The sequence below is a fragment of the Natator depressus genome, chromosome 5 (assembly GCF_965152275.1).
Source record: "Natator depressus isolate rNatDep1 chromosome 5, rNatDep2.hap1, whole genome shotgun sequence".
NCBI lineage: Eukaryota > Metazoa > Chordata > Testudines > Cheloniidae > Natator > Natator depressus.
The window spans coordinates 19,902,391-19,923,143 of record NC_134238.1 but is presented as its reverse complement, the minus strand read 5'-3'; the positions used below and the strand labels follow the sequence as shown (position 1 = coordinate 19,923,143).

General features: G+C 36.2%; 1 protein-coding gene and 1 non-coding gene across 3 annotated transcripts in view; one reads left to right on the top strand and one right to left on the bottom strand.

Moving 5' to 3' along the window:
• The window catches only part of WDR7 (WD repeat domain 7), a 346,874-nt gene that overhangs the window by 137,383 nt on the left and 188,738 nt on the right, over window positions 1–20,753 (bottom strand). The gene's annotated exons all lie outside the window — the stretch shown is intronic.
• LOC141988311 (U6 spliceosomal RNA) lies at window positions 1,563–1,664 on the top strand. Its single transcript, XR_012639733.1, has one exon. It is a non-coding gene; the product is annotated as a U6 spliceosomal RNA (small nuclear RNA).

Here is a 20,753-nt window from a genome sequence, read left to right as displayed (position 1 = left end):
TGCTCCTTCTCTCTCACCACTGTATTTTTTTTCTCCTTCAAAGGGAAAAAAAAAATCTGAGTGAGCACTTGTTTTTGCCCTTACTTTCTTTGAATTATTAGTAGGAACACACAATTAATTGTAATGATTTCCTACAAATAAACTGACAGCCAAATGGGAGATTTTAAAATGAAATGTCTATAAAAAAAGTCCTTTCTACAGTTGCATTTGTCTCATGAAAATCTGGTATTTTCTCACAGCAACGTGCCTCCATTTAATCATGCTAAAGGGTGACACAGAGATCCATTTTCTTGACAGGACGGTTGATCACCCTATCACAGAGAGAAAATTAATAACCTCAAATAGCTCTATGTGGAAAAAAGAAGCTACACTGGTGAAAGGAGAAAATGTTCTACATTTTAAGCCATACAGATAACAAACTTACTGTATTACACACAAATAGAAGTGACAGATTTCTTCATTTGCTCAGATTTAGCAAAATGAACACATATTAAAATATATTTCAAAGCATAAAATCTCTAATACTAAAACAAAGCCAGTAGTTAACAATTGTCTCTACAGATACCTTAATATGAGTAAATATTTTTCTAAACTGTTCAAATAAAAATATGAGTAAAATATTTGAGAAGTTTAAACCGTTTAAAGGGCTGTGAGATATTGATTACTTCATTTAAAAAGCAGTCAGAGTGCAACCACGAGGTCAGGATAAATTTAACAGTTTGAAGCACTTTACTAAATAACTCTAAAGATCATGTTAATTGGCTTTGCAGAGTTCTAGGGTAAAATTAATTTTATCTTAGCTTCCAATAAAAGGATTAAAAGACATATTAAGTTCTTCAGGTTTAACTGGAATAGGAATCAATGAATTTGAATTAAGGCTAAAGGCAGTTTTATGAGAGATGGACTACTACCAGATACTTTATATCTCCTATTAGGAACATATTGATGGTACTCTGTTATTGTATTAGGTATTAAACTCTCAGAGAAGTAGATGCCAGGACAATGTATTACTGTAAGGATAACCCATAAGAACATGTGTTGATAACGTAGTTTTCCCAGAGTGGATGATGCCTCTTTTGGTTTGAGTCCATCCAGGATGTTTTCCAGCTGTGCCCCCATCAAGTGCTACGAGATGACACAAAGCTGTTACATAAAAATACGGTGGACTATAAACTTGAATATTTTAGCCATTTATGTAGAATGCTACACATGTGAATGTAATCAGTAAGATTTAATCATTATCCATAAACATCTATATCATAATATTCCTCATTGGAGAAAACTAACAAACATCGAGCTTCCAGCCTCTGCTTTCCATGGCATACCTTGTCATTTTTGAGACACATTTCAAGCGTGATTATGTATAATGCACATATACAAGACTTTCTATCAAACAAAACAAGAAATAAACAGATTTAATGAGTTTGTTCAACGCAGCAAATTAATTAAACAAATGGGGCACTGTGTGGGTGCAGGGGGTCCGCCAGTGGAGAACCCATTACATGATCAATGTTTAAATAGACAGGAAAGACAAAGGGTGGGAGAAAAGGACTATATTACTCATGCTTTGGCAGCACATATACTAGAACTGGAATGATACAAGGAAAATTATAATGGTCCCTGCGCAAGGATGACATGCAAATTCGTTGCAGATGGAGATTTGAGGCACAGCATGATTAAGTGACTTGCCCAAGATCATAGTAGTAAGGGGAGAACCATGACTAGAACTCTAATCTCAATCCAGTACCTTAACCAAAAAACAAACCCTACTTTCAATTCTTGTATCTATCTCAGCAACTTCTATAGCACCTACCATTAAACACCGAACATGGTAAGCACTGCCCATAGAGAATGACTTTCAGTGAGAATATTCTCAGGGCATGTATCTTTCATTCAAGAGTATTTCACTCAAAACAAATAAAAATATCCTCCCTTGTTTGCCATTATCATGCTCTCCCCATCTTTCACCCTCTTTTCTGTTAAGAAAAGCATATGCAACACAACGTGGCAAAAGCAGAGATTAATAGCAACAACCAGTGACACAGTTTGTGGATTTGAAATTTTGGAGACAGTTTTCAAAAGACAGGAAGTTTTATAAACCAAATATGTAATAACTACAATGAGGATATGGGATTTGTTTACATTCATGTGAGATGAAAATAAATTCTATAATTGCAGTTTAATGTTGACAACAACTGGAAAATCTGAACATACAAAAAGGTTATTTTCAAGCCCCTCACACAAAACATTTACACAAACAATTAAAGCTGAGTAATTTAAATAATTCTTCCTCAGACAAAGCAAAACAATTTTCTCACAACTTATACATTAACCCAATACATTTGTAATAAGCTCTTAAAAGTGTAACTCACTGCAGATTAATTTATTTGCAATATAAATAGGACACTAAAGGTTAAGTTAGATGCATGTAAAAAATCTGCACATTATATGCACACAACTAGCACTTGAAATTGATCAGAACATTTAACAGAAAGCCAAATGCCAATTTACAACTTTCCCCAGGTAATTAGCTCCTAAGACAATACACAATAGAAGAAAATAATAATGTGTACAATATTTCAGTGCTTCTCAAACCTTATGAAGAGTTAATAATGTTTCAAATAAACCAAAACTGAAAAATAATAGTATAAAGCAATACTCAGAGTGGGAGGTAGCAGAATATTTGCCACAAGTGGGAAGAGAGACAATATAATTCACTTGATTTAGCCTCCAGAGAGTTATGGTTTCTTCTTTCATTGATGAAATGAATAAAGTAGCCCTTGTTACGATGTACAAATATTCTGAGGGCCTGAAAATTTAGCTATTCATATGTTGGTAGTTTTCTTCCACTGACTGAACAGACAGAATTCCTCCACAAACCCACCTTGTGATATTTTGGAGTGTTGTTTATTTTTGAACTGGAGAAGATTATGTGTATCATGACCCCTGCTGGACTATAAATGTCCTGCCCATGTATAGTAATTTTATATAATAAAGGTGAGCTGCCCTAGCTAACCAGATCAAGTTCTCTAATGCTGGGCCTGAATATCCTGTGTATTTCTTTTCTAAACTAATCATGTCCAGATTGCCTTATTAGAAATCTAATCTAGCTCAAACTTTAAAAGAATCAACACCATTGCTGTCACAAGATTTTACATCATTCTCTCCATACTTACATAAGTCGTAAATAATATGGGTCACTTACATGTGGATGTGAGAATAAATATGCTGTCACATTTTCTTAGATATTACTTTCCCCTAAGAGCTGTTACGGATTCTACACCACCACTATCCTAATTATGGAGATAAACTTCTACTTTTTAAAGTCCTTTACATTTATATTACAATTGTCTATTGATCTTAGTTGTAGAGCCTCAATGGAGTTTCACCAGGGATAAATTTGGTCCCATAAAATCTGTTTAAGCCTCCTATTTCAATGAATCTTTCCTGTTTTTCACCAACCTCTTGATGGAATCATAACTAATAACTCGGTGCAATGTGAATGTAAAGTATGGCATAGCTTAAAAAAAACAGATTAATTTACAGTACAACTTTACTGCGAGACAGAATTCTGACACCAAAGAACTGCTACAATTGAGAAATGAGGTTCTATGCATACTAATTCAGATTCTGGATCTTTAAATGCTTGAAAAGTGTCACCTCACATATTTTGTCATTCATTCTAATGAAATGGGGCAAGGATATTCAGTGACTTCTTCCCACTTACAACATTTACCCCCAAACAAACACGTATGGAACAAGTTCTCAAAATTCCCTTACCACATTTATATACTACTTGCAGTGTCATTAGAGAACAGAACAAGGTTTTTAAAAGAAAGAATAAATGCAAACAGAAGATGTACATGCTTAATGCTAAACAAAAAGCTCTCAGCAAGAAACCTCAAATACTGAACGCTGGAAAAATTGTAAAAGAACATTCAGTCATGTGAAAATATCATCCGTGTAATGCTGCCAAGGTCTGTGAAACCCAGTGTGTTGATCTGCTGAGTAAGTGCTGGATATGAAAGTTAAGCTGCCTTTGCGCAACTTTAACTTATGCATCCAACTTTTTTTGGGGGGGGGCATAGAAGAGGGGAGTGGGGAAGTATAGTTTGCTCCTTTCAACCAATTCCTCTCTTCTTTCAGCTTTCTATTTGGCTGAGCACACAACAAATATCTGCTAAATAGGGCAAAAACCTCTATGGAGATGGAAATTCCAACACATACTGATGAGCTAGGAATCTTCTTTTACCTACAACTATTCTACCTTGGGATAATTATGTGGACTTCCATGGATTTACTGATATTTACACCAATGCAAGTGAGAGAAGAATGAGACCATTACTGCACCCACAGAGATATCTCCAGAACTGGTTTTCTATACAGCTTATGACGATGATTGCTTTTTTGATTTCTAATTTTGTTTTAAATTAAATTAGTTTGTAGCTTGATTGCCACCATGACCTTTAGAATGCAAACCAATACAGTGCTATCTTGAATCTGGAAGCCTGACAACAAACAACAAAAGAGGGAGGAACTTCTCAGTGATTGTTAACTTTAAAGCCCAACAATGTTAATATATTTTAAGCTTTTAATGGCTATCTGTAATAAACATACATCTAATGTGGGTGCACCTATCTGTCATGTCCTGACAGCACATTCAAAAGCTTATGCTGCAGGAAAAAAGGTTAAAGGTTTAAATGGGTAAACGCCTATTTTTTTCCTTGATCCTTAATGGAGAACTCTCCTCCTCTACTGCCAATGAATGGACTTTATTCTTTCCTTCCCCAACATTAAGAGACTGGACTGGATTCTCACTGGAGAAAATCAATGCCAGTCCTTGTAAAATTGGGGTCAATATGAGGTGCTGTCCTCAGAAACATCTTAATCTGATACTTTCATAGCCCTCCCATATTAGGCTGGCCTGGGGATCAAGACTGTGAATTAAACATGGGTCTCATGCAGTAGTTTGATGCACTAACTATAAGGCTACCAGTTTAGCTATTAAACAGTCTTTTAATTATTCATAGAATTGAGATACTACCTACTGACCTTAATTATTAAGAGTGAAAAAGTAGTTTACCATGTAGTCATTTATAAAGTGTTGGACTCCTGTGGCACACCTTCTAGAATTTTGTACGTTTCATATAGAACTTGCCCAGCAGAAGTACACGCACTTCAATTTAAAAATCTGATTAGTGTTTTTAATGATCTCTTTGTTTTAGATACAGATAGATGCTACTAAAATATGACACACTGGGCCAAGTAGAAATAAGAAAGCAAGTAAAATTTCATGTTTTTAAAGAAAAATATCTCACTGCAGATTTTACCAAAATTTTCTGCAGTTTGTAATGTACAATTTCTAGACAGAAGATATGCATATTTGGATAGCTTGAGAGCACTGAAAACACCATTTAAAAATCCAGTTTATGAAACATTAGTTATGAGATCAAGGTAGGGGCATATTTTTCCCCAAAAGGAAGAGTAATGGAGTGGCAATATTATAATATATTACAAGTATACTATAATATTGTAAAAGTCAAGATTTTTTCTATTTAATTTTCATTTAAAATCATGTACAGTTATTTTATATTTAAACATTTAAAATGTACAGAAAATTGCAATATCTTGCTTTTGCAGGAAACATTCTGTGGTTAACAAGAATAGCATTTATATTAATAATACACAGAATATTTTTGTACCATTTACAACAGAATTTTTTAAACAGCATGACTTGCCTTTTTGAGGTTCCCATGATTTGGACACCAGTAATATAGTGACTACATAATGAAGTATCTCAAACATAGCACAGAATGTTAAAACCTCCTATGGTAAATGAAATACTGACCAGAACACTAGAGTGTATTCTTTCCAAAAACAATCATGCAACCATTTACATACAGAAATGAGCAGAAAGTACCTTAGTTTAAAGTTCTAATTTGAAGGGCTTTGTCTCTAACAGCATAGACATCCACTAATAAAAAGTATGATCGGAAATCTTAGTATGGGATTAGAACCCATCTGTAAATCCTTATTCTAGTGAGCTTATTTCATTTTATTCATTACGGACTCCTTGAAATATGTGATTGCGAAATTCAATATCTTTAATAATGAGTTAATATTGAAATATTCAAGTTTAAATTTGTTACAAATTTCAGTGAGTCTGTAACGAAAACATTTAAGAGTAGCTAACAGCAACCACAAGGATTAAGACACTGATTTTCTGCAGCGTAGATGCTGCTATTCTAAGCTGATAATGTGTTTAAATCCACACCAATGAAACCAATACAACAGTGTTTTATTCAAGGTGAGACCAAATAAACCTGTCTGAAGCTTTGAGAAATAGGATTTGCAGTACACTTTGAGTCCTAAGTGCCTTTCAGTCCAGGGATCTGTCATTAAATAATCATTAGCCATCATTCATTCTTCCTAAAAAGCTTAACATCTAAACTTGTTCAGCATTCACTAAAGTATTAGTATAGACTACCAAGTACTCATTAGCACTTAGTGATGTTTATACCATTCTCTTTAACAATGTATGGCCTTGTTACAACATACTTGGAATAGCATGGTTTCACTGAATACACAATGTATTCATAGCTTCCAGGTATCCACAAAGCTGAAATGATTTGTATATTGTCTTGTTAAAATATAATACTATTTGTAATCTTATATTTACTCATACATTTATGGTTTGCTGAAACTGTTTCATATCTTATTGCACATTGTCAGTGATTCTCAGCATTTCCTAACCTCAGTTTGCCTCAATCTTCAGATTTAGACCAGTGACAGATGAAATTTTAATAACTGTATTAATCTATCCATGGATTTCTATTAGATTCACTCTGTTGCCTGTTTTGTTACAGGTAACACAGACCTGGACTTTAATTGTTGAATTATAATGAAGATGCATGATACTAATCACAACAAACTGATTTCACCTTTAACTGCGAAATACTGAGGTTGTTACTGTCGAGCACTTGTTATCCCTAACAAGCTACAGCAAACAAGGATCAAAAATTAAGTATTTATTTAATTCAGAATAGCAAGTTAAGCAGTAATGTTTCCTTTTTGGTATGTACAAATATACAGCTGATTGTTTTCTTTCCAGTTAAATGAAACCTTTCTTTGCTCACCAACGATTTATTTGGAAAGTATGTGGGTTGGAAATTCCCTATTCACTTTTAAAATCCAAGACCACAAATTAATTATTATGCTTTGCAGTGTGTGTGTGTATCTCTCATTGGTAAGTTCAACTAAGTGATCATTGCATTAGTTTAATATAATTCTGTTAAAAGCCATATAATATAATATTTATTTAATGAGTTAAGAATTAATTTAAGTGTGCCTGTATATTGTATTTATTATGCTGCCATTTGTTTATTTTACCATACAATTATAAATTATAAAAATTCATAAATTATACAAATATTTACTGTACAATGATCTTGTAATTTCAGTTACTAGATAAAATCATGCATCTGTATGCAGCATTTAAAATTCCATAGATTTCTCAGTATTGTGCTGTACTATGTTAGAAATCTATAGCTTATTTCATCAATATCATCTGCACAAATGTACAAACAACATACATAAAATCTTAAGCCTCATACAATTGCATAACAATAAAAATAATGTTATGCATAGAATAACATACGTAAAATATATGCCTCATAGAATTAGGATATTCTGAGTATGAGGTTCTACTGTAAATAAAACAAAATTCTATTTTGTTTCTATTAAAGTAAAAAAAAAAATCTGGCCTACTTTCCCAATGTAAACTGTAAAGAATCCATTTTGTCTAGGACAATTTTTCACTGGTCTATGCTCTGTGAGAAAGAGAATCATCTTCATCCATTTTATGCTCCTTGAAATTCAATAGAGTGAAATATTCAGTCATAAAAAGAATGCTACAGTACAGAACAACAGTCTAGTGAATAGCAATATACTATAGAAAATACAGTAAATAAAAATATCTACCTAGATATCTATAAATGCATTTTCTATAAGGCATAAGATTAACAAATAGCAATAATTAAACAATATCTGTGTCTTAGAGTTAATAATATATTTAAGCATACATTAAACAACAAATGGCAGAGTTAAATATTTGAGTAACCAAACCTAGAATACCTTGTCCTGTTTTCTTTTCGAATTAGAAGATTAATAAAATTATATTCTTACAATGTCACAGTATTTAAATTGATATTAATATTGAAAAATGAATCATGAGGTATAGTACATTGATACTAGAATTTCACAACAACATTTTTTTCTTGCCAAGGCATCAGTTCTGGCTACATTAAAAACACAGCGAGAAATATCAATACTCACAACTCTAACAAGGAAACAAAATATTAAAAAAATAATAGTTAAAGGTCACTGTCAGCAAGTTTTGTGTCTGAAAAGAGAGTGGTTAGTTTGCATGTAGTTAATAGCTAAACAATAAAGAATACAAATGTTTTCCCAAATGCTTTTAAAGATATGTTAGATTAACAGTTGTTAAAAATAGTTTAAAACAAAACAAAAACAAACCCCCCCAAACTCCATCACCTGATCAATAAAGCAATTCATTATTGAATATCAGATCTCTCTGGACATAGGTAAAACATCCAAATGTAAAATTCAGATTCATAGTGGTTTTACTGAAACATGATTACTACTTTCTTAAAAAGGAATGTAAGAGTAAAACTATTTTAAATTATAGTCATTTGGAATATGAGTTGCAACCTATCTTGATTCTTTATGAATACTCCAGGTTCTTACTAGAAATCAATGAGAAGGCAGGTAAAATTAGATAGCCACGATTTGCCGGGAAATCAATAAGAGATACAGCAATATCAGACTCTAAGTTTTATGTTTTTAAGAAACTAATATTCATTTTTCTGTAAGGAAAACTGTTAAAAGTTAACAGCAGAATGGATACTTTCAAATGTCATCATACAATTTTAGAGGCAAGGTGGGTGTCTCTCTATATCTTGGGCCCAACACAGCTACAACAACATTGCAAACGTTATATAATTTTGACACATCCAGCTTCATAAAAATGCTTTTAAAAATATTTTATTTTTTTAAAAATTCCAGTTTTAGTATGATTAAAATACATTTCTCCATGGCTTGTTTTACTATATTTCCATTAAATAACTTAAAATGCTTAATGAAATCCATTTGACAGTGAAACGATCCAACTATCACCACACACAAATAATAGGATATGTTTATTTTTATGGTAGGTCTCATCATAGTATCTGTAAATTAATTTTAAGAAAATTTTAACCTCTATGCAAATGAAAACTTAAAAGGTAAAATTATAAAGTAAAAATTTGGTGCCAAAGATGTGACATAAAAAGGGAAAGGTGAATACCACCACGGGAAAGCGTAGCAGAAATATATTTAAAATCTTCTAACAGTATGGATTGGCAAATTAATAAAAGAAAGGGAAATTCAGAGTTACATGTGTAGCTACAGTTCAACCCACCTAGTTTCTCAAAAGTAATAAACAGCAGTTATATTTAGTGATAGATTCTCAGCCTTTTCTTAAAGCTGATTCTATATTCCTTGAACACCCAAAATTCCCAGTGATATCAATGGGAGTAATCTGTATATGTAACAAATAGAGGGAAGTGCCTCAAATTTATTTTCCCTCTGCAAACATGTAATGTAAATACTCAAGCAAATTGTGTGATCTATTAAGCATACATATTTTTATTAATATAAATATGTGACTATTACATGCGACTATACATTTCTGTATTATTTAACGTGTTATATTAAAGCATGGAATCTTTTATGGGGAAATAATGACTGACCCAGAAAAAACAAAGAAGAGCTTTACATGTAAAGTTAAATATTATTGGCTAGTATGTCAGCACAAATATTTTAAGATTCACAAGTAGTAATAGGTACATTTTTAGCAATTTCTTGATTCTTTAACCCAACATTCTTTAACATGCATGTATATTTTATTCTGATTACAACGCATTGAATCTCCAATTAAGTTTCACTTTCAAACATTATAATCAATAGGATATGCTTCTCACTTTCTGATTTAAATCTGTGTATTCATATTAATTATGAGAAACTAGTATATACAGCCTTACTCAGAAAAATGCAGAAGAATGTATCATTTTAGATGTTATCAATACATTTATTTAGAAGTAAAAGCAAAAGAAAGTCACAAAGGAAAGCACAAATCAGCATCAAAATTATATCAGGCCATACTGTATTGCAGAAGCTCAATACTAGACTGCAGCTGCTGGAGGAACTCCAGAGAGAGTTAACCTGATGTGATAAAAGGCTTGACAAAGCAATTCTGACTGTGCAGCAATGCTAAGTTGTGGGCTAATACGAGAACAGGGGGCCCAATCGGTGTCTTTCAACACGCGCAATTTACACATGGCTTTATCAATAGTCCTAGTGCTGAATACAGAACACACTCTATTTGGCTTTCAGTCAATTAAGCTTTAAGCTGTCAGCAAACAAGACTTTTAAGTTAATTTTGAATCACCGCGAATCAAGTTGAAGGTTGTGAAAGGGCGCGCTCACATGCCGGCATGAAAAAAGCAGTTTAATTGCCTCTGAATAGCTATTATTATGCTGCAGTTGGCCTACTGAATCTTAGATGATCTATTTATTTATCAAAGTGCAACCAAAGACTAGTAAAAGAATTAAATTTATGAGCTAAGCTTTTAAAATTTTGCATAAGTAGGTAAAATTACATGCTTCTGTGTACAATATAACAGATCAAAATATTAGATTATTTTATGTTCAACATGTTTTATTAAACTTACATTAAGTGACATTGCCTATTTAAAAGAAAGACAAAGTATTGTAAACTTAAACTACAGATATCTGAAATGTAGAAACAAATAATTTTCAGTATAATAATTCCAATTACAGTTAATATCTTTTTCTCAACTTGAGCCAAATGGCCTTTGTATAAGTAGGTGATTGCTTTAAATGACCATAGCTTTGAAAGTAGAATGCATTTAACTTTGTAGAATTATAAAACAGCAAAAAAGTACAACCATGAAAAATCTAAGATTAGACTTCTGAAGTTACAGCTATAAACTTTGTGTCAGAACTTTATTTTTCTTGATGTCAAACAGAATAAGAAGATTGATTAGTTTAAATTTATGTCATAGGAATCACCATTATGAATAATTTTTTGTCATTTTATAAGTTCTTTTCACTCTGTAATAGTAGCTTCTTGGGAGTTTGCTAGACTATAGACTTCATAAGGAAACAGACTTTTATTTCAAAGCACTTCAGAATGTGCAGAACTTTAAGCACTAAAGTACTCCCATTGACTTCACTAGAGTAATCATATGCTTAAAGTTATGTATACACCTAACTGCTTTGCTGGATCAGGGCCTAAATGTCTCCTTTTGCATTATACATACATACTGCTCTATTATTTGACGGTTACATGAATACCAGGCTGTACATGCAATTTTTTTTTTGTAGGAAGAAAGGTCATTGAAGTATTTGGACTGGAAAATTCAAGCACAATTAAACTATTTTGTAAAGAGAAAAATGAACATTTTATCTATAAACATTAGGCGTGTTTTTTAAAAGATGCAATGGGTACAACAGATTCTTCTATTGCAGGATGGTACAAGAAGTTGACTAGGTACTATATTATTGGGAAGCTCAGTGTTGCATGAACACCTGCTATATTCTCACAGAGTCGGAACCTATATGGGCTTTTGAGTTTGCTCATTTGGAGTCTGGGCATCAGAGAACCCCAAATAATGTCTCAAGACCTAAAACACTAATTTTAAATCTGCATTTAAACAAGCAGAGTTCCACAGCATACATCTTTGGCAAGCATTGAGGACTTTGATTGTAAACTCTGTGGGGCAAAGAATCAAATTCTATCTGTATTACACAGCATCATGCTATCCTTGTTGCTATAGAAAATACTATTAATAACCAAAATCTGATTGCAGAATTTTAAAAATTGGTGATATGTGACCTAAAAAGAACATGGCTCAATTTCATATTCCACAATGAGTTTATAGCATTGCAACGTGAAGGAAAAAAAAACACCTTACTTGTAAACTGTGTAACTCTGACCTGACATTCCCTGGCATACAAATACAAAACCCCAGAATGCTTAAAATACATAAATAAATAAAATAAAAAAATAAATAAAATCTTAGTCACTTTTCAGAGTAGAATCACACTTCAACAAATTGCATATTTCACTCAACAAAATGGTGTATCATAAAATATGTTGGGCATGAGGTGCATGTAAATGATTTGATATGTGATAAAACAACTGATGATCCAAAAGTTCCATCAGAACTTTCAGAAGCACCCAGGACAGGAGGCATTTCCAAATGCAAATTTGTAGATTTTAACGATTTAGTGACAGTGTTTGTCTCAGACACATAGGCAATTTATGTAAGTTAATACCATTAAGATTAATGTGTATTATGCATAATGATGGGAAAATAGATTCTCAAAGTCTTTGGCCTACCCTTACATTTACTTGTCCCAAGAGATTCTGCTCTAGTGCTCTAATTCTAGCTAGCACAGGTGATCTAGGGTTGCCAGGTGTCCTGTTTTCAACCGGAACGCCCAGTTGAAAAGGGACCCTGACGGCAAAAGTCTGGTCAGCGGCGCAGCGGGGCTAAGGCAAGGCTCCCTACCCGCCTGGCTCCATGTGGCTCCAGGAAGCAGCGGCATGTCTCCCCTCTGGCTCCTACTTGCAGGGGCAGCCAAGGTGCTCCGTGTGCTGCTCCCGCCCCAAGTGCCAGCTCCACAGCTCCCATTGGTCAAGAACCATGGCCAATGGGAGCTGCGGAGGCGGCACCTGCGGACAAGGCAGTGCACACTGTGCAGAGCTACCTGGCTGTGCCTCTGCATAGGAGCAGGAGGTGGGACATGCTGCTACTTCTGGGAGCTGCCTGAGGTAAGCACCGCCAGGAACCTGCACCGCCCCCCCCAATGCCCCAACCCCCTGCCCCAGCCCTCATCTCCTTCCTTCCCTACAAACCCCTCAATCCCAGCCTGGAGCACCCTTCTGCACCCCAAACCCCTCATCTCCAGCCCCACCCCAGAGCCCACACTGCCAGCCAGAGTCCTCACCCCCGCCCCATACCCCAACTCCCTGCCCCAGCCCTGATTCCCCTCCCGCCCTCCAGACTCCCTCCTGCACCCTAGATCTTATCCCCAGACCCACCCCAGAGCCCGCACCCCCAGCCACAGCCCTCACCTCCTCCCACACCCCAACCCCCTGAGCCAGCCTGGTGAAAATGAGCAAGTGAGTGAGGGTGGGGAGAGCAAGCGACAGAGGGAAGGAGGGATGGAGTGGGTGGGGGCAGAGCCTCAGAGGAGGGGCGGGGCAGGGGGTGAAGCAAGGGGGTTCTGTTTTGTGCAAGTATAAAGTTGGCAAACCTAAGGTGATCTGACTGATTCAGATTTAACCTGTGATATCCTACTCATACAATCCATTTACACTTGGTGTGGAATTGCAGAAAATCCTGAATGATTAACTCACTCTTGTTGTGACCCAAAAATGTGAATTTCCATAGATGAAAAATCTGGCAGAAGATCACACCTGCTTCACAGCAACTCCTGCATATAACAATTCCACAGTTGAACTAGCAGGAATAGAAGCAAAATGGTTATGAAAATTATATAATCTATATTTCAAATCAGTAATTTTCTTCACTTGTCATCTGTTTATATGGGCTCTGATCCAGCCTCCACTGAAGTCAATGTGAATCTTTCAACTGTCTTTAATGGGATTTGGTCCAGGTAGCTCATAGCTATAAAGAAGGCTGCTGTACATCAGAGTGTATCTTAATGCCACATCTACTGCACCTGTATCTAATTTTAACCTTGTGTTATAAGAACTGACTCTGGAATTCTTCTGCACTTCACTGCCAATTTATGTAGCACATGTTAATAGATTCTACAGCACCTACCTACTGGGACTGCCACACGTAAAAGAAAAAGCAGAATTCCCATTGCCAAATAGTGAAACTCTAATTCATGGTTGTGATGCACGAGCGCTATATTTCACAGCAGTGAAATATGGCCTTTCTTTAAAATGTGAGAAAAAGCTCAGACAATTTGTACCAGATTTTAACCAACGGTATTTCAGTATGTAAATTAACTTACCTAATATACTGTGATTAGAGGCATTATCACATCACAAACCCACCTCCCAACAATGATTTGTTCATTACGATCTTGAAATCAAACTAAGCTTTAAAAATGTCCTTTCCAAAAAAAGAAAAATAACCTTGCCTTTCCTCCCATGCTAAAAATGTAGAAGTCGGAGTTTGTCTGATAGCTGTTTATTGACCTTTTTAAGTGAGGTGAAAGTCCAATTCTAGTTCTTATGGACAGGATTTCCTATTACAAAAATCATCAATCACAGTTGGCCTTTGGCAGTCTCAGCAGAGAGGCTAAGGAGGCAGTGAGCATAGACACTTTACTAGCCTATCACCTCTTGAAGTGGGTCTCTCCAAATCAGCCTTAAAGACTATTTTGGAAGTAAAATGGTACTACTACTGTTGCCTGTGAGGTAAGTATTAATTGAGTAAACAAGCCTTCAGCTTTCAAGCACAAAACTCACTTTAAAAATACTAGCTCACTAAGAAGGACAGAAACATTTTGTTTAGAATATTTGTTGAAATTTTTTTTCTGAAAAAGGTGTGATATTTTACAAATACACCGGGAAACTGATACGATACATATATGTCTGCATTTTAATGGTATAGGAAACCCCTGATATTATTTGATTTTGAAACTATGTCATCAAGATATCTTGCTGCGTGAATAACCTGACATTTCACAACTATGCGTTCTGTGTGTGTAGGCCTATACATTAAATAGGCATTAGAAAGATTAATCTAATTAGCTGACAAAGGCTTAATTGTGCACGCATCTAATATACAGTGAAGATTTGTCAGGTCATATTACCCTCCCTAAATCCACAACACCTATGAAAAAGGAGAAATATTGAAGAAAAGGATCTTTAAAAATCACCATTTTGGGAGATGGTCATTTAAAAACCTCTCTTTTCTAGCCCCTCCCCTTTTTGTGCTGCTCTGACATCCATTTCCATGGAAACAGCAGCGTTCAGTAGAGGAGTTGGAACTTTTGCAGATTCAGCTGTGGCTGCAGTCAGAGGGACACACAGTTCCCTTTTCTTAATTTTACAATTAGGCCTTTTTAAAAGTAATCAAAAAGACATTTTATGTTAGACATGAAAAGGTTGTAAAACTTCAACTCGTCTTGCCCTCATCCCATTCCCCCTCAACCCCTTTGCTTATATTGTGCCTTGGACATTAGTTACCACCTGTTAACAGAAATTAACCACAATCACAACAACAAAAAATGGCAGAAAGGAGAGAAGAGAAGTAGCTGAGCAATCCTGCTAAATTTTAAACTTAGTTTTGCTCTTAGCCCTGAATTCCATGGGGTTTTTTGTAGTAAATGAGGGGGATCTGATTCTATTTAATCAATCATCATGGAGTTGAGGTGCTACCATGATTATAAATGTGCTTATTTAAAAATAGACAGACTAAGTTACACAATTTTGGGGAGACAGAATTCCTCTAAACATTTATGAAAATTATGTAAATGGCTTTAAGATCTGACTGCACATTTTTAAAAGAAAGTCAGCTCCGGTACCTCTCTTCAAGTCTTCTCTGCACCCACAAAATGGATTTTAAAATTGATTAGGTCAGGACTGCCACTAAACCTATTATAATATTAAATGCTTATCTATTTAAAATACTATTTCCCTACACTGAAACGAAAAGGTGTTTTACCGCCTAAATAGAATAAAATATAAATTCCACATTTAGAATAAGCAACATTTCTAAACTAAACAAAAAAGGCAGGGTTAATAGATGCTGGGTTTAACATTTGATTTCTTAAAAGCTAGTTCAAATATACACATATTTCTACTTCAGAGTACAAAATGCATAAGGTGTTTAAATCAGTATTAATTAAGGGAACCACGGCCAATGGGAGCTGTGGGGGCGAGAGCTGCCTAGCCACGTCTCCGCCTAGCAGCTCAGCAAGGAGGATGTTGCCGCTTCCAGGGAGCCCCGCAGGTAAGCGCCACTCAGAGCCCGCCTCACGCCATCCCGTGCCCCAACACTCTGCCCCTCCCACACCCAAACTCTGCTGCTGCTGGGGGTGGAAAGCGCGGAGACAGGCAGGGAGACAACCACCCAGCACCAGCGGGAGTCTCGGGCCGCGCACTGCTGCCCGCCCCTCCCCAAGCAGCCGGGCTGCCCTCCCCCAGTACCTGTGGGGCCCCCGGTCAGCCCTCCGCCCCCCAACTTTTATTCACTGGTATCTGTAGTAAAAGTCATGGACAGGTCATGGGCCATGAATTTTTGTTTACTGCCTGTGACCTGTCCATGACTTTTACTAAAAATACCCATGACCTAAACACAGCCTTAATCATCCCCTTGTATGCTATAAAAAATTTTAAAGTATTAAGAGAACAACTTTAGTGTCTTGAAAATCCTGTTCCCTAGGGACTACCTAGTAAGCCAATCCTAAAAATCAGTAATTGCTGATTTTTCTAAAAAAATTGACTTAAAAAATAAAAACGTTATTACTAAGATTAAAATAAATAAAACCTTTAGTTTTTTGCCCTTTATAACTCATAGCATTTTTTAAAATTTCACAACAGTTGCTGAAGCAGGAATCAATGAGAACAGGCAAACACAGTTATTTAAAATGTGGCCAAAAGGCCAGAACTTTATTATATAAAAATTTAACATGATAACCCCTAATGGCAACAGGGTCCTGGTACTGGCTGAAAAAGGTGAGGAGGCAACAGCAGCCACTTAACTCACTTCACCGATACCGCCCTGTCACCATCTCCCTTCAACACACATACTGAGTTCGGAGTGTCCTGTCTAATCAGGGATTAATATATTCCATCTAATAGCAAAGCCTAAACCAAGCTACAGTTCTGAACAACTGACTGTTCATGGAGAGTTTGAAACCTTTAAAACCTGCACCTGGTTTTCTAGCAACAGCCCATATGCACCAGCAACAGCATCGATTATTGGTAGTATAGAACACACTCAAGTGTGTCATGAAAATCTGCTCAGGTCAGTCTACTGCAGTGTATCATACCAGAGAATGAAAACAGCCCTGAAAGAGCTCCAGCTGTTGCAAAATGCATTTAGGGTGACCAGATAGCAAATGTGAAAAATCTGGACTGGGGTAGGGGGTATTAGGAGCCTATATAAGAAAAAGACCCAAAAATTGGGACTGTCCCTATAAAATCGGGACAGCTGGTCACCCTAAATGCATCAGTCTGCCCACCAAACAACACAGGACTACATGAGCACATCACCCCCATGTTCTGGACACTACACTGGCTTTCCAATGAACACCAGATCAAATTTTAAGTTCAGATCCTGATTTTCAAGGCTTTTAACAGGCTGGGGATGAGGCTACCTCAGAGACTATTTCCCTCGGCAGCCATGACCTTCCATGGCAGATGCACTCCGCAGTAACAATGGATTTATCAACAACAATGATGAGACTTGCAAGAGGAGACAGCTTTTCCTGCAGCTGTCTCCCAGCTTTGGAACTCTCTGCCTTCTGGACAAAACACAAGAATCAGCTCTTTAAGCTCTCTCACAATAGTAATGTTAACAACAAGTCTTTTTTAAAATTTCTGTACAACCTTCCCTCTGCCATCTGACAGGAAAAAAGGAGATGAGTCCCAAAGTATCAACACTAATTAAACTAAACTACAGAGTCAATCAAATATGTAAGATACTCTGATATTATAGTGGTAAAAAATAGATAGGCATGTTTTTCCATTAGTAAGGGCATTTAGCCCTTGTCTCCTTGCCAAATACCAATTTAGATCATTAAATTTTGCATATTTAAATTTCCAACATAGTTTCAGTTGAACACTGTGAACACGGTTGAACTACTCGATATAGTCTTAAATGGCTTCCTCACACTAGTTCACTGAAGGTAGATCTGTATACACACCCATACATATTTAGTTTGTTTTTAAAAAGTGTTACTAAAATATTGGATAGTTTCAGTATGTGAAAGTACTGAGAAACTCAATCTGTTGTGCAAAACTTCACATTCCAAAGCACCAAATCAGCTTTGAACTGAACCAACTCAGTTTAAGAGACAGCAGAAAGCAATGCTAATCAAATACCAAAAGCCTTACCTTGGCAAAATCCATTCAATCTACTAAACAACTTTTTTTTTTTCTTTTTCAAACTGAGCAGTAGCTGCACAACACAGGCATGGTCTTTTAGAACCTTGTGATTAACCTGCCAGTGTCCTACATCAAAGATCACAACTGTGGATGTTAGGACACAGTGAGCAAATCATGTTATAACCACAACTGCTGAGAAATATTGTACACAGACACAATTTTTGTAAAAGATAAAGTATGCAAGCTGTGCAGGTATTTCACTGCAGATGACAATATAACCTCAATCCAACCTGAAGTTTTACCCAAACACTAACATAAAAACAGTTTTGGGGAATACAAATTAAACATTATTTGCTTCTCACTGTGGGCCAAGCAATTATTTTAAAAATGGTGTTGGAAAACCATTTCCCAGATCCAGTTTCCTAACATTGTTTTAGAAGAGTTGTCAGATGCACAATGAGCAGGCAAAATGAGGTTAATGTACAAACCAATTTTTCATCATTGTTATTTCTAAGGAGCAATAAAATTACATGCTATAAACAAAGAATTTTTGTTGTGGTGGAAAAAGCCTTTGTCACCTCCTCTCTGGACTACCCCACTACAATATAGCTAGGCATGAATCCATCAACCCTTAGGAAATGAACTAGTATAGAATGCTACCATACATCTCCTCAGCAAAATGGGTTACTGTGAGCACATCAAACCTGTCTTCTGCTCTTTACATCAGCTTCCCGCAGAATATCAAGTCAAGTTCTCTGCCCTTATTTTCAAAGTGCTCAATGGCCTGAGCCCTTGTTGCCAAGCAGTTGTGTGCCCTTGTTGCCAAGAAGGCCAATGGCATTTTGGGATGTATAAGTAGGGGCATAGCGAGCAGATCGAGGGATGTGATAGTTCCCCTCTATTCGACACTGGTGAGGCCTCATCTGGAGTACTGTGTCCAGTTTTGGGCCCCACACTACAAGAAGGATGTGGATAAATTGGAGAGAGTCCAGCGAAGGGCAACAAAAATGATTAGGGGTCTAGAGCACATGACTTATGAAGAGAGGCTGAGGGAGCTGGGATTGTTTAGTCTGCAGAAGAGAAGAATGAGGGGGGATTTGATAGCTGCTTTCAACTACCTGAAAGGGGGTTCCAAAGAGGATGGCTCTAGACTGTTCTCAATGGTAGCAGATGACAGAACGAGGAGTAATGGTCTCAAGTTGCAATGGGGGAGGTTTAGATTGGATATTAGGAAAAACTTTTTCACTAAGAGGGTGGTGAAACACTGGAATGCGTTACCTAGGGAGGTGGTAGAATCTCCTTCCTTAGAGGTTTTTAAGGTCAGGCTTGACAAAGCCCTGGCTGGGATGATTTAACTGGGAATTGGTCCTGCTTCGAGCAGGGGGTTGGACTAGATGACCTTCTGGGGTCCCTTCCAACCCTGATATTCTATGATTCTATGAGCCCAGCATCTCTAAAAAATTGCCTAAACTGAGATCTGGAATGAAGACCGAATAGCAATTCTGCACTAAAAGGATAAAGCTTATTTGTTAAAGAGACAGAGAATTCTGAGAGACCAGACCAAGTCCATGGAATGAACTCCAAAAGGAAGGAAAGAAACATCATAAACCTCACCACCTTCCGCTAAGGTGCAAGGTGTGCTCCTTAGACTTTGCCTTTTCCAATACAAACACACAGCGGTATGTACATTGACAAACAAAACCAAAACCTTACCAAAACTAAACTCTACACTTAACAGCCTTTTCTCCCCCAGGAGAGAGGATGAAAGAACAAACCACATGTGACAGACATTAGTCACATTGCTTAATTCACTGCAGGAGGTTCTCAACTACTATTAGTAGTAGTAAGGGTGGTATAAGAATATATAGAATAGAACAGAACACATCTTACTGAGAATCAATTTATCATTTTTAATCAAACATTTTCCTTTTCAATTTAAAGTTACTAACTCTACAGCTTATTTACCAAGCATTAAACTGATTAAGATATACTAAATAATACTGTTTCACGGATGAAGCCTCGCTCAGTGATTGCTATTTTCACATACAAGGGTGACTATGTTTGGACCCAGTGTTACTGATGATGTCTTAACACTAGCAAATTTTGCACTCTACTTCTAGAATAGCAGAGGCAAATCCTAGGATATGTCACAAAAGATTTACTGATATAGCCTTTTTGAGAATACAAACTACATGTTTTATCTTTCTACCTGAGGTGATAAAGCATCTTTGGACAATCTGGATTTTAAATAAAAATGTAATGTTTGCAGTATAGTTATAGCCATATTGGTACCAGGATATTAGAGAGACGAGGTGGGTGAGGTAACGTTTTTTTATTAGATTAACTTCTGTTGGTCAAAGAGACAAGTTTGAGGTACACTAAGGTCTTCTTCAGCTCTGGAAAAAGTACCACTTTACTACCTTTCCCAGACCTGAAAAAGAGCTCTGTATAGCTCAAAAGCTTGACTCTCCCACCAACAGAAGTTGGTCCAATAAAAGATATTACCTCATGCACCTTGTCTCTAAAAATGTAATGGCTGTTTACTAAGCCAAATTTTGTAATCCCAACTCTG